This window comes from Eriocheir sinensis, unplaced genomic scaffold (assembly GCF_024679095.1).
Source record: "Eriocheir sinensis breed Jianghai 21 unplaced genomic scaffold, ASM2467909v1 Scaffold805, whole genome shotgun sequence".
NCBI classification, from domain to species: domain Eukaryota; kingdom Metazoa; phylum Arthropoda; class Malacostraca; order Decapoda; family Varunidae; genus Eriocheir; species Eriocheir sinensis.
Genome location: NW_026112171.1, coordinates 112501 through 127147, shown reverse-complemented (window position 1 = coordinate 127147; position 14647 = coordinate 112501). Strand labels below are relative to the sequence as shown.

Sequence of the window (14647 nt, the reverse complement as noted above, 5' to 3'; positions counted from 1 at the left end):
ATAACCAAGCCTAGTCAAACCTAATCTACCCTAACCCAACCTAACATAACATAACATAACCAAACATAGCCAAGCCTAGTCAAACCTAATCTAGCCTAACCTAAGATAACCTAGCCTAACCTAACCTTCCCTACCTGTCTGTCTCTCTCTATATCTTTCTCTCTGTCAGTATATATTTCTTTCTGTTCGCCTGTCAATACCTCTCTGTCTGTTTGTTAATATTTCTTTGTCTATCTGTATCTATCTACTGTCCTATGCTATGTCTGTCTGTCTGTCTGTCTTATGAATACGACTCGTCTTCCGCCTTGTGTGTGTGTGTGTGTGTGTGTGTGTGTGTGTGTGTCGTAAGAAAGGGTATCACCATAAAAATGAGAACAGCCACAAGAGACCGGCGGGAGGCGTTGTGAAAGCCTCCCTTGTGCCGGCTGTTACGTGTTGTTAGGGGTCGTCACGCCGCCACCAAGAGGCCCTGGAGACGCAGCTTACTTACAGGTGTGCTAATGTGTGTGTTTGCTGGTGTGTAGTCTATTGTGTTTCTTTCTTTCTCTTATCTTACTGCGTTCTTTGATTATTTTGTTTTATTTTCCTCAATTACTAGCTTGTCCTCCTCCTCTTTCCCTTTTCCTCTTCCTTTTCCTCCTCCTCTGCTGAGTTCTTTGACTACCGTACTTTGTTTTATTTTCTTCAATTTCTAATTTATCCTCCTCCTCCTCCTTCTCCTTTTCCTCCTCCTCCTCCTTCTCCTTTTCCTCTTCCTTCTTTTCCTCCTCCTCCTTTTCCTCTTCCTTATTTTCCTCTTCCTCTTCCGCCTTCTCCTTCTTTTCCTGTTCAAATACAAGAAGTTCAGTAACGTCGATCACTCAAGAACTAGAAACAACGGTCTACCTATTCAAGCGAGGTGATGTCATATAAACAATGACAGTAACTTTTTTTCTCTCTAACCGAATCATCCGCCACTGAAACAACCTTCCTTCAGAAACAGTAAGTGGGGGAACCATTAACTCCACTAGAAAATCATATCGACCGTTACTTCGTTGCAACAGGAGTAAACTGAACGTGTTTTGATCTACTCTGGTGACTGTCAAGCGGGTGAAATCATTACAGCGGGCAACCTCGCAATGAACCAATAGGCTTCCCGGTAATTGCCTACCTGGTCTTACTATTGTTGTTGTTGTTGTTGCTTATTTTCCTACTGCATCTGGGTTCGTGTTAAGCAATCAATCAATGTCCAGCGGATGGATGGACAGATGGATAGACGGGACGGCGTAGTGGATGTGTCAATCCCTGCTCCCTTCCCTTCCCTTCCCGCCGCCTCCCTCCCTCCCCCACCACTCCCTCTTACCCTCCACTCTATCACTCACTCGCTAATGCCCATACCAGACCGATAGTGTTATCCTGCCACGCTTTACCCTTTCCTTTCCCACGTTCTTCCTTTGCCCTTTACGTGTGATTCACTTACCCATTCACATCCTTTCTCACATATTCCCATCCTTACGAGTATATCCTTCCTCACATCCCACTCCCTTCCTTTCCCTACTATCTGAGTCGCCCACCCACCCGTGACATCATTCCTCGCATCCTTTTCATGCGGGCTTTTTTTTCATTAGTTGCTGTTTTTTTGCCCTTTTTTACATCAAAGGATACGGCTCAAGGGCAACAAAAAGAGCACAAAAAAATTCCCCGCTACCCGCCGCTCCCACAAAAGTAAAATTTAAAGAGTAGCCAAAAGAGAGGTCAATTTCGGGTGGAGAGAGGCCTTCAACTGCTTCCTCTACCGTAAAAACAAAAAACAAAAAATGAAAAAAAAAAATCCCTTTCCCATCCTTAATTCCATCCTTCCCGACATCCCTTTTCCTCTTGTTCACTCCTTGACATCCTCCCTTTCCTCTCTCCTTCTGATTCATCCTTCCACTTATGATAATCTCTCTTATTTGTTTTCCTATATTTTACTCCTTTCCTTGCGTCCTTCCTTTCTCTCGCTCTTTGCTCCTTCCTTCTATCCTTCTTTCCATCCCTCTCCTATGGCTTAATCCTTTCATACGTTCTCCCTATCTTCTTCTCTCCCGTCCAATATTTACTTCTGCCTGGGATCGTTATCTACATCATTCTCTCATCTTTTAATCCTTCCTTGCTTTCCTCCTTTCTCTTCCTCCATCTCTCCTGTTCTTTACTCCTTCCTTTCGTTCTTTCTTTTTCTTCCACCTCTCCCACCTTTTTCTCCGTTCTTTCTTTTTCCTCCATGTCTTTCACCTTTTACTACGTTCTTAAATCCTCTTCCGTACGTTCTTTCTTTTCCTCCACCTCTTCCACCTTCTACTCCGTTCTTAAATCCCCTTTCCTTACGTTCTTTCTTTTTCCTCCACCTCTTCCACCTTCTACTCCGTTCTTAAATCCCTTCTTACGTTCTTTCTTCTCCATCTCTCTCGCTCTTCCCTCCTTCCTTATTTTACTTTCTCCCTTACGTTCTTTCTTTCTTCTCCTTCCTCACCTCCTTTCCTCCTCCCTCACATCCTTTCTCTCCTCTCTCCCTCACTGATTCATCCCTCCACCCACACGTCTCCCTCTCCCTCCCTCTTCCCCCAATACATGTGCCAAGCATAGTATAGGTGCAAGCTGCTGATATTAAGTGCGTTACTGTAATCCATGGATGACCTCACCAGTTATTTCCGTATGTGTGTGTGTGTGTGTGTGTGTGTGTGTGTGTGTGTGTGTGTGTGTGTGTGTGTGTGTGGGTGGGTGGGGGGGACTCTGGAATCGTATACTAATAAACTTCCTGTATTTGGGAGCAGCGATTAGCGGGCTTTTTTTTTTATTATTGTATTTTTGTGCCCTTGAGCTGCCTCCTTTGTTGTAAAAAAAATAAAAAAATAAAAAATTGTTGTTGTTGTGGTGGTGGTGGTGAGTACTGGAGGTGATGGCGCTCGTAAAAGTGGTGTTGGTGATAGTGGTGGTGAAGGTGGTGGTGGTGGTTGTGTTTATTTTTTTTTTTTTTATTTATTTCTCCTTCACCTATTTATTTTTTTACTTTTTTATTTAGTTTTCCTTCTTCACCTCTTTCTGATATCTACTTTTTCATGATTATCTCCTTTTCTTTCATTATTTTTTATTATTATTTATGTCATTAATTTCCGGGGAGAGTAAGATGATGATGGTGATGATGATGAATATAGTGATGATGTAGGTCGACTGATTTTATTTATTTATTTATTTATTTATTTATTTATTTATTTTTTGCCTTGGTATATTTATAAGTTACATGAGCGTCAGAATACGACTCGCTTTTTTTTTTTTTTGTTGTTGTTGAAGTGTGGAGAAATTAGATTCGTTAGCCAATAAAAAAAAAGCCAAGTTTCATATAGGCCTAGTGAGCTTGCGTAAGAGAGAGAGAGAGAGAGAGAGAGAGAAGAAAAGAAGGAAGAAAAAGAAGAAAAATATAAAGGAAAATGAAAAAATAAAGAATGAAAGATGCAAAAAAAAAGAGAAAAGAAGAAAAAAGTAAAAAAAATGAAAACCGCAAAAAACAATGAAAAAAATGAAAGTAAACAAAGAAAAAAACAAAACATTCATACAGGCATTCCGACATTGAGAGTGCAATAAAGTAAAGTGACCAGGAGAGGAAGGGGGAAGGCGGAAGGGAGTAGGGACGGGAGATAGAGGGTAGGAATTGAAGGGCAGACAAGGGGAGGAGGAGGAAGGGAGGGGAAGAGAATAGGAGACTAGATAGAGAGGGAAGGTGAAGTACAGTGACCAGGAGAGGAAGGGGGAAGGCGGAAGGGAGTAGGGACGGGAGATAGAGGGTAGGAATTGAAGGGCAGACAAGGGGAGGAGGAGGAAGGGAGAGGAAGAGTATAGGAGACTAGATAGAGAGGGAGGGTGAAGTACAGTGACCAGGAGAGGAAGGGGGAAGGCGGAAGGGAGTAGGGACGGGAGATAGAGGGTAGGAATTGAAGGGCAGACAAGGGGAGGAGGAGGAAGGGAGGGGAAGAGCATAGGAGACTAAATAGAGAGGGAAGGTGAAGTACAGTGACCAGGAGAGGAAGGGGGAAGGCGGAAGAGAGTAGGGACGGGAGATAGAGGTAGGAATTGAAGGGCAGAAGGGGAGGAGGAGGAAGGGAAGAGCATAGGAGACTAAATAGAGGGAAGGTGAAGTACAGTGACCAGGAGAGGAAGGGGGAGGAAGGAGTAGGGACAGGAGATAGAGGGTAGGAATTGAAGGGCAGACAAGGGAGGAGGAGGAAGGGGAAGAGCATAGGAGACTAAAGAGAGGGAAGGTGAAGTACAGTGACCAGGAGGAAGGGGGGAAGGCGGAAGGGAGTAGGGACAGGAGATAGAGGTAGGAATTGAAGGGCAGACAAGGGAGGGAGGAAGGAGGGAGAAGAGTAGGGAGACTAGATAGAGAGAGAGGGTGAAGTACAGTGACCAGGAGAGGAAGGGGGAGGGGAGGGAAGGATAGGGACGGGGATAGAGGGAAGGAGAGGAAGGGCAGGGGAGGGGATGAGAGTAGGAAAGAGAGAGAGAGAGAGAGGGGGAGGGGGTGAAGCAGGGGGGCGTTTCCAAGGGCATAAACAAGCCGTGTATATAATAGCTCATAGGCATTACACCAACAGAGACGAAGAGGCGTGGCGATCCTCTTGAGCCGACGCCACGAGGCTCATGAGAGGAGGTGGTAGTGGTGGTGAGCATGGGAGGGTGGGAGGTAGAGGTGGTGGTGGTCGTAAAAGTCGTGTTGATGAGGGTGGTCATGGGAGGGTGGGAGGTAGAAATGGTGGTGGTCGTAAAAGTCGTACTGTTGTGAGGACGGTGGTGTGGGAAGTGGTAGAGAGGTACTGGTGTTGATGCTGGGTGGTGTTAGTGGAGTTGAAGGTGGTGGTGGTGGTGGTGGTGGTGTTGGGGTTGAGATTTCATACACTCCTTTTTTCTTTTCTTTTTTACAACAAAGGAGACAGCTCAAGGGCACACACACAAAAAAAAGGAAAATAAAAAAAGCCCGCTACTCGCTGCTCCAAAAAAGCATCCAAAGAGGTGGCCAAAAGAGGGCTCAGTTTCGGGAGGAGAGGTGCCCTGATACCCTCTTTGACCAGTAGATGAATAAAAGTATATGTTAATGGATATGTTTCCTAGACGCACACTAACATCGCTTGCGCCCGACTTCCACCCCTGTGTAGCGTACTGATATATCTGGCAGCAGTGTGAAATCTAATACTTTGATCATCCTTCCTTTTTAAAGCAGAACAGTGTCGAGGCATTGTAAGGTGATGGTATTCCTCCTCATTTTTCTCTATTTTTTTTCATTCTACTTTATTTCAATTTTTATTTTCTTCTTTATTAATTTTTTCATCCTATTTCTACTTCATTTTCTTTTTTATTCCTCATTTTTTTATTCTACTTCTACTTCATTTTCTTTTTCTTCCTCTTTCTTCATTATCTTATCATCCTTCTACTTCATTTCATCTTTATTTTTTCATCTTATCTTTACTTCTTCGTCTTCTTCTTCCTTTTCACTACTCACTTGCTACAGCTTTTACACCACATCATAAGTCAGAGGAGTATCAAGGCGGCCTCTAGCAGACTCCTTACGTTCTTATGTATTACAAGCGGCGGTAAACATCCTCCTAACTTCCTAGAACCAACCTATCTATAGAGTGTACGTCCCACAGATGACCAGCGCCCAATATCTCATCAAACGTCACGGGCTCGGGTTTCACTCACGTGGCAACTCACCTCCGCCTCGCCTCAGCCAAATCCCCCACCAAGGACTCATATTTTTAAACATTTCTGCGCCCAAGAACACGTAATTTACTAGTCTTTCGTGGGAGTTTAGGGCCTTTCCAGGGGTACTTTTATGACCCTGGTGGTAGTCTGAGCCTACTTCTGTACCGTGAACCTAAAGAAACACTCATTGGAACTCGATTAACCTCTTTTTTGGCCTTTGGAAATAGTGTGTGTGAGGGGTGGGAGCATCTGACAATACCAACCTCTGGCCTCATCGGATCACGGGGCTCATCATTGTTATTCCTCACACTGATCACGGTTGCACTGGATAACCAACCTACGCCTGCCCCGCTTCGCCCACCTCGCCATGGCCTGATCTTAACTTGTTACATGCGACGCCTCGACACACAAGACCCCGTGGCAACGATGCTCAGGGAGTGATCTTGAAAGCACTTAAGTCAGATACGATGCTTGGTGGGTTCTGGGAAGCTTATTGTGAACTGAGATTATGGTAGTGGTAGTGGTGGTGGTGATTAGTATTATTATTTTTCTTTTTATATACTTATGAGGTCATGCATGCACTTAGCCTTGATATAATACTTGGAAGGTTGGGCAGTATATCAAGCATTGTAACCTGGAGAGGAAGGAGGAGGGAAGGACAGGGACGAGAGTAAGAGGATAGGAGAGGAAGGAGGAGGGAAGGACAGGGACGAGAGTAAGAGGATAGGAGAGGAAGGAGGAGGGAAGGACAGGGACGAGAGTAAGAGGATAGGAGAGGAAGGAGGAGGGAAGGACAGGGACGAGGGTAAGAGGATAGGAGAGGAAGGAGGAGGGAAGGACAGGGACGAGAGTAAGAGGATAGGAGAGGAAGAGCGGACAAGGGAGGAGAGGAACTGGTTTCCTTTTTTTGTGCCCTTGAGCTGTCTCCTCTGCTGTAAAAAAAAAAAAAAAAAGAAACAAAATTAAGGTGGTGTTGGTGGTGGTGTTGCGTCGATCCTAGGTGTTGTTTTCATGCTGCAGAACACACGCATGTACTCAGAGCTCTGGCATGATGTTGGAGAGTTGGTGTGGGTGTTTATCCTATTGTGTATTGAGACTGGTGGCGGTGGTGGTGGTGGTGGTGGCGGTGGTGGTGGTGGTGCATTGTTGCCTTTTTGAGAACGAGTCACAATAGGGTTCAACATAAAAAATAAAAAATCCTAAAAACCTTGCAAATGCTTCTCGTTTTTTTCTCGTTTTCCTCCTTTTTTCCTTCTTATTTACTATCATTTCAGCTTTATATTCTTCTTTTTCTCGTTTCTTTCTTGTTCCTTTTTTTCCCTTTTTTTTCACTACCCTTCAGCTTTTTTTTTTTCGTTTCTATCTCTTCTTTTCTCGTTTCTTCCTTTTTTTTCTTTTTTTCCAGTATCAGCTTTATATTATTTTTTTCTCGTTTCTTTCTTTCTCTCATTTTTCTTCTTTTCAGCTTTATAATATTTTTTCTCCCTTCTTTTCTTATCATTTCTTTCTTCTTTTTCGTTTATTTTCTCATTTTTCTTGTTTCTTCCTCTCTTCCTTTTCCCCTTCTTTTCCCCGAACATTTCACCTTCATATCAATTTTTCCTCTTCCTCTCCTCACGGCATTTTCCTCGCTTAGCAGACTTACGAATCCCTGCCTTTCCTCCAACAGGGAGATTACCAAAAGAGAGAGGAAGAGGGGGTAGGGGTGAAGGAAGGGAGGTGGTGATGGGGTGGGTGGGGGGGGGAAGGTGGCCACGCATGCACTTCTAAACCAGTCACGTGCCGGGAAAGACAACACCCCCTTCCCCCCTACCCTTCCCTCCCCTCCCACACCTGCCCCCCTACCCTTCCCTCCCCTCCCTCACCTGCCCCCCTACCCTTCCCTTCCCTCCCCCCTTCCCTCTGACTGACTGACTGACTATTGTTCCCGTAACGCTATCGGAGTGTGTGTGTATGTGTGTGTGTGTGTGTGTGTGTGTGTGTGTGTGTGTTGCCATACGAGTGGGTTCTGCCTAACAACTGAGTGACTAACTAAGTAACTGAGTTCTTCATATTCCACTGTGGTTACCGACTTGTTCTCTCTCTCTCTCTCTCTCTCTCTCTCTCTCTCTCTCTCTCTCTCTCTCTCTCTCTCTCTTATCTGGTATCAGTGTTCATTTTTCTCCGCTCATGATAACAACCGGCTTGAAAATGACTGACAAGAGTGACTAACGAGACGAAGGGATGACTTGACTATAGACGAAGGGATGACTGCCTATAGACGAAGGGATGACTGACCATAGACGAAGGGGTGACTGACTATAGACGAAGGAGTGACTGACTACAAGAAGGATTGACTGCCTATAGACGAAGGGATGATGAGGAAACTAAAGGGAAGAGTACAAGGTGAGAAATACTGAAGTGATGGAAAGGCAGATTAATGAGAGGTATGTGAAGAGGGGGATAAAGGGAGGGAGTGAGAGGGACGAAGGGGTGACTTGAGTAAACGAAAGGGTGACCCGGTGACTGAGATAAGGTAACTGAGATAAGGGCAGGGGTGAGACCTACTGAAGTAGGTGATGGAAAGATAGAAATTCGTAGATCCGAAGAAGGTGATGGAGGTTGGAGGGGGCGAAGAGATGACTAACAAAAGGATGGGGTGGGCAGGTAATTGAGATAAGGGTACGAGGCGTGAGAACTACTGCAGAAGGTGATGGAAAGGTACCGGTAGGATGTGAGAAGGGTGAAGAGGAAGTTGAATGGGGTAGGTGGAGGGAAGGTAGGAGGTGGAAGAGGACAAGGAATAGCGGTGAATAGGACGTGGACTGGGTAACTAATTAATGAATGGAGTGACTGTCTGGGAACTTAACTGTCATGGTGGACGTGTGAATGACTGGCGGACTGACTCGGTGAATACGTGAGTGACCGAGTGGCTCAACGACTATTTGGCCGAAGGAAAAAGAAGAAGAAGAAGAAGAAGAAAAACAACAAAAACAGGTGAAAGAACAAACCAAAATAAATAACAAAAGAAAAATACGTAACGAGAGAGAGAGAGAGAGAGAGAGAGAGAGAGAGAGAGAGAGAGAGAGAGAGAGAGAGAGAGAGAGAGAGAGAGAGGAGAGAGAGAGCCCTCAGAGAGAGAGGTCTTTTCAGATGAGGGGGAGGAAGAGAGGAGAGAGAGGAGAGAAGGGGTAGGTGTAGTAGATTAAAAAGGGGGAGAGGAAAGTTAAGGGAGGGGAGAAGAAGGAGAGGGAGAAACAAGAGGGTAGTAAGAGGGGAGAGGAAGAAGGGGAGGGGAGAGAGAGAGGGGAGGAAGGGAATGTGATGGATAGAGAGGGGAAGAGGAGTAAAAGAGGAAGTGGAGGAGGAGGAGAGAGGAAGAGGATGGGAGGAAAGGGGAAGGGGAGGGAAGGGGAGGGGGAGGGGGGCTAAAGGTGGGCGGATTGCGCTTTATAGTTTGTCACGTGCCACTATTTCATTCCCCACGTGTTACCGCCTACACACACACACACACACACACACACACACACACACACACACACACACAGTTTCGTCCATCCATCTTTCCTTATCTTCCTTTCTTTCTTATTCCTTTTTTTATTTTTCTTCCTTTTTGGTCAGTCTCTCTTTATCCATCTTTCTTATCTTCCTTTCTTTCTGATTCATCTTTCTTTATCTTTCTTATCCTTTCTTTATCCTTCTTTCTTTATTTTCTTCTTTTTCATCATTCTTTCTTCATTATCCTTCTTTCCTTATCCATTTTCTTTTTATTTCTTTCGCTCGCTCAAATAATTCTAGGATAACAAAAAATATAACAAAAATACCATAACAAAAGACTATATACATACACGCATAATCCTTAAGGTGGTTTTGCTACGGAGATGAGCACCAAGGCCACGCGTACCTAAAACCTATGCTCCTTTAATAAAAATAAAAATAATAATAATAATAATAATAATAATAATAATAATAATAATAATAATAATAATAATAATAATAATAATAATAATAATCAGGGTGTTGTTGCTATCTGGTGACGTGTAGGCTAAGGCTCATAAACACACAAATAAACAAACAAACAAGTATTATAATCAAACCCCAAAAAAAACATATGATGACACGTGTCGTAAGGGATAACGCTATCGGTGTGTGTGTGTGTGTGTGTGTGTGTGTGTGTGTGTGTGTGAAAGATAAAGACGGAAACGTATAAATAGAAATCTTACTCTATAACATTTTCTTTCTTTCTTGTTGTTCCTACGATTTTTTTTTTTTCGATTTAACGTTTGATTTATTTTACTTTACATTATATTAAACATTCAGCTCGCTCAAGTTTTTGTTTTCTTCTTTATTTGACACTTTTACATTCTATTCAGATGAGAGAGAGAGTAAGGGAAGGGGAGAGGAGGAGAGGAGGGAGAGGGGAGGAGATGAGAGGAGAGAGGAGAGAGAGAGGGAGGAGGGGTAGGAGAGTAAAAAGGGGGAGTTAGGGAAGGTAGGGGAGGAGAGAAGAGGGAGAAGCGGAAGGGTAAGTTCCATAGTCGTATAGTGTTATAACCGCCCAAACAAACTATCATGAAATTTGACGTACCTATAGTTTCCTCCTAAAATTCCTATCTTCTATATTAACTTCCGTGGTCTTTGGTATTTGGAAGCTTACAAACCAACGTAACTGGTCCTTATATATCCCCTAGACACCTTACAACACGAACGGTAGATAGGTACAGGTTATATAAAAAAAGGCAATGTTCGTCTCTTACAGCATGATAGCCTACGACCCACCAGACGAGGGACTACACCACCTTTCCCACGAGGCGTCATTTCTTTCATTCTCATTTCTTTACATGTCATGAAAGTTGGAAAGTTTCGTTTAGTCGGCGCAACATCTGTGGTCATATGCCGGAGAGAGACACAAGGGGAAGGTATTATAGGAGAAGGGAACAGAACAGATCCCAGGAGACGGAACACAACCCCCGATTAATACCTGGTACCCATTCACTGCTGGGTGGTCACGTGTCATGAAATCGAAACTGTAGCTATTCTTTCCTTTCTATTCTCGTTTATTTGTATGTAGCGTCTTTTTCACCTCAAAAAATAACTTGGAAATACTAGCAGCCCGTATTATAGTTATGAAATCGAAACAGCAGCTATCATTTTCTCTATATTCTCATTTCCTTGCGTGAATCGTCTTTTTCACCTCAAAAAAATAACTTGAAAATACTACAGGCCCATATTATCGACCATTTCAGGGCTTACACAATCATTCGGGGACTTTAAGGGGAAGTTGTGAGGGTATTTCCATAGGTATAGTTTTATAAGCGTGGTGATCGTTTAACAAGGCTTCTGCCCCATGAACGTGGAAAACACCCGATATTTGTTGAGAGTCGAGAGCGTTTGAGACCCCGGACGGACCTTAATCAACACCCGAGTTCCGCCGCGTGGTTCCCCGTATGTGTTGTGACCAGTGGGAATTCCTTTATTTCTTCTTCTTAGTTCAATTGACTACCTTATACACAATACAATAACGGGCGAAAAGAACACACACTAAAGAAAAAGTACTATAGTATGAAGACACCTAAGAGTAAACAGGATATATATAGTATTTGGGATAGCCTAATAATCTTACTTAAATTGACTCCCCCTTTTACACAGTATATTAACATGATTCTACTCAGCAAAACGAACACAAAGTAAAGAAAAAGTAGTTGAGTAGGAAGACGCCTCTAAAAGTAAACAGGATATAGTATTTGGGATAGCCTATTACTCTTAAATTCACTCTCCCGTTCCTTTCCTGTCCTGTCCTATCCCCTCCCTTTCCCTTTCCTTTCCTTTTCCTTTCCTTCCTTGCCTTGCCTTGCTTTCCCTTCCCGTTCCTTTCCTGTCCTGTCCTATCCCTTCCCTTTCCCTTTCCTTCCTTGCCTTGCCTTGCCTTGCCTTGCTTTCCCTTCCCTTTCCCTCCCTTTCCTTTCCTTCCTTTCCCATCACCTTATCCCCTTCCGACTTTACCGGCAAAGCAAACCTACACTTAAGGCAGAGAAGCAGAAATATGAAAACAACTCTAGTAAACTGGCCATTCTTTTTAATTATGCATACCGTTGATGTTTCTAAAAGTGTGTTGTGGTGGTATTCTCCTTAGCTTTAATAATTGCATTCCTCTCGGTATGAAATTTTTAGCCGTAAATAAATAGAGGAAATGAAATCTATAAACAATGGCGCTTGTGTTTACGCAGAGCAGCGAGGGAGAGAGAGAGAGAGAGAGAGAGAGAAACCTACCCATATTAAACTTCCTCTCTCTTACATTTTCCTTACCTTACCTTCCCTCTCTATCCTTCCCTTCTCTTCTCTTCTCTTCCCTTCTCTTCCCTTCCCTTCCCTTCCCGTCCCGTCCCGTCCCTTCCCTTCCCTTCCCTTCCCTTCCCTTCTCTTCCTTCCCTTCCTTCCCTTCCTCCCTTCCTCTTCTCTTCCTTCCTTCCCTTCCCTTCCCTTCCCTTCTCTTTCCTTCCCTTCTCTCCTCTCCTCTCCCTTCTTCTCTTCTCCTTTCCTTTCCCTTCCCTTCCCTTTTTCTTCCGTTCCCTTCCCTACACCCTATCCCCTTCCTTCACCCACCCTTCCTTCTATAGCCATCGAAGGGCGGTATTTACACACACTTCCGCCTCTCACCTCAACTACTTCCGAAGGCCACAAAGGAGATTAATCGGGTTATCATGAGTGTTCTAGTTTCACGTTCATATATAGTATACAGAAGCTTCGTCACCACCACCACCACCACCAGGGTCATAAAACTATACCAATGGAAATGCTCACACAACTCCGACGAAAGCCTTGCCAAATGTGTGTATGCTTGGGCGCCGAGATGTTAAAGAACGGCAGCATCGTCAACCAACCACCGCGATCATTTATCATTTATTTTACTATACATTATCAAACATTCAGCTCGCTCAAGTTTGGTTTTTCTGGATTTTCATGACTTACATACATTTAATTTACTTTTGCATTATATTAAACATTAAGCTAACTATAATTTTTGGGTTTCTTGTTTTTCGATGCTAAGACTTTTTATTTAACAGTTGATTTATCTTACTTTCTATCTAACATTCTTGACATTTCCTCGTTATTCTTACCCAGTTGCATAGTTGTACTGTCATAAGCATTCATTTCCCTTCCTTCCTTCCCTCTATCAACTCACCCCCACCATCACCATCAACACCCCCTTCCCTTCCCTTCCCTTCCCCCAGCACGCACCGCCTTTCCTCCTCTCCTCGACCCCTTCCCTATATCAGTCCATCTCTTCCCTTACCTTTCCCAAACCCCAGATAACCTCTCCTCTTCATGGGACGCCTTTACCCTTCACCCCAGACTCTCCTATCCCTTTACTGCACCTTTCCCGACCCCCTCAACCTCTCCCCTTTCTTTGGTGAACTCCTCTACTCTTCAACCTCACCCACCCCCCCTTCACCTTTCCTTTCTGGTGCACCCCCTCAATCCCTTACCTTCAATCTTCGCTTTCCTCAACCTCCCCTTCCTTGGTAAACCACTCTACCCCTCACCCCTCTCAACCTCCCCTTTCTCTGGTATACCCTCTATCTCTCATTCCCTCAACCCCAAACTACTCCTCTCAACCTCTCCTTCCGAATACGTCCCCTTAAGCCTTAGCCAACAATCTCCACCACTCTCAACCTCTCTCTCTCCTTGGTACACCCCACATCCCTACCCTCTTCCCCCTTTACCCTTAACTCCAACACCCCCCCTTCCCTATCTAGTGCCCCTTCACCCCCTCCCCCTTCGTTAACTGATAAACTCCCGCTAATCTCTTAAAGGTAAAAAGTTCTGCCGAGAGGAATGTTTTTTTTTTTTTCAGCTTAAAAGATAACGGCGTCTTGGTTCTTATCTACCTCGGCCATTATCTTGCTGATTAAAACACCTTCTCCGGCCGTGCTGGTGGAACTAAGCACACACACACACACACACACACACACACACACACACACACACACACACACACACACAGCATTAACTTTGTGTGTGGAAGGGGGGAGAGGAGGAGGGGAATGTAAATATTAGACGAAAAGGGAGGAAAGGGAAAGTGATGCAGATGAGGAGGAGGAGGAGGAGGAACGGCGGAGAGGAAGAGAAGAATGAGAACGTTAATATTGCTGTGTTAGTATTTCCTTAGGTAGTTTGATGAGCCTAGTGATAGTTTGACAAGACTTCTGTATACCATGAATGTGAAAACCACTCATAACAACCCGACTAATCTCCTTTGCGACCTTGGAAAGTAGTTGTAGTTAAGAGCCGAGCGCTTTTGAAAACACGTACCAGGAAGAGAGAGGTTTGTATACACGGAGAGGCAGCAGACAACCAGACAGCGGAGTTACGTACAACCAAAACAACACAAAGAAAGTGTTATACGAGATCAAAGCGATTAAGTAAGCTGACGAAGATAAAGAACATAAAAGTGAAACAAACAAAGATAGGAAAGATAAACTGAGAGGAAAAGTAAAGATCAACTGGCGAGACACGGAAGAAGTGGAAGAAGGAGGAGGAGGAGGAGGAGGAGGAGGAGGAAGAGGAGAGGGAGGCCGATTCACCTTCTGATGGATGTGCAAATAGACTGACAATTAAACATGCAAGTAAATGTTTAGGAGCGAGAGAGAGAGAGAGAGAGAGAGAGAGAGAGAGAGAGAGAGAGAGAGAGTGCACCGTCAAGTAATGAAAGTGTCTCCTTGAACACTTTGACCGCGCTAGTCTTTAATAACTCAACTCTCTCTCTCTCTCTCTCTCTCTCTCTCTCTCTTTCCTTCCTCTCATACGCACCCCATTTATCACTCTTTTCCCTCCCCATTCATTCCCTTCCAATTACATTATTCCTCTTCCACTATTTATCATTTCGTTTTCCTCCTCTCAAATCCTCCTTTTTTTTTTTTATTAATCAATGGTATAATAAAAAGACCTATACGTT

At 44.1% G+C, this 14647-nt stretch overlaps 1 protein-coding gene across 2 annotated transcripts in view; it reads right to left on the bottom strand.

The window, feature by feature from the left end:
• The window catches only part of LOC126994491 (phospholipid-transporting ATPase VD-like), an 80879-nt gene that overhangs the window by 42197 nt on the left and 24035 nt on the right, over positions 1–14647 (bottom strand). The gene's annotated exons all lie outside the window — the stretch shown is intronic.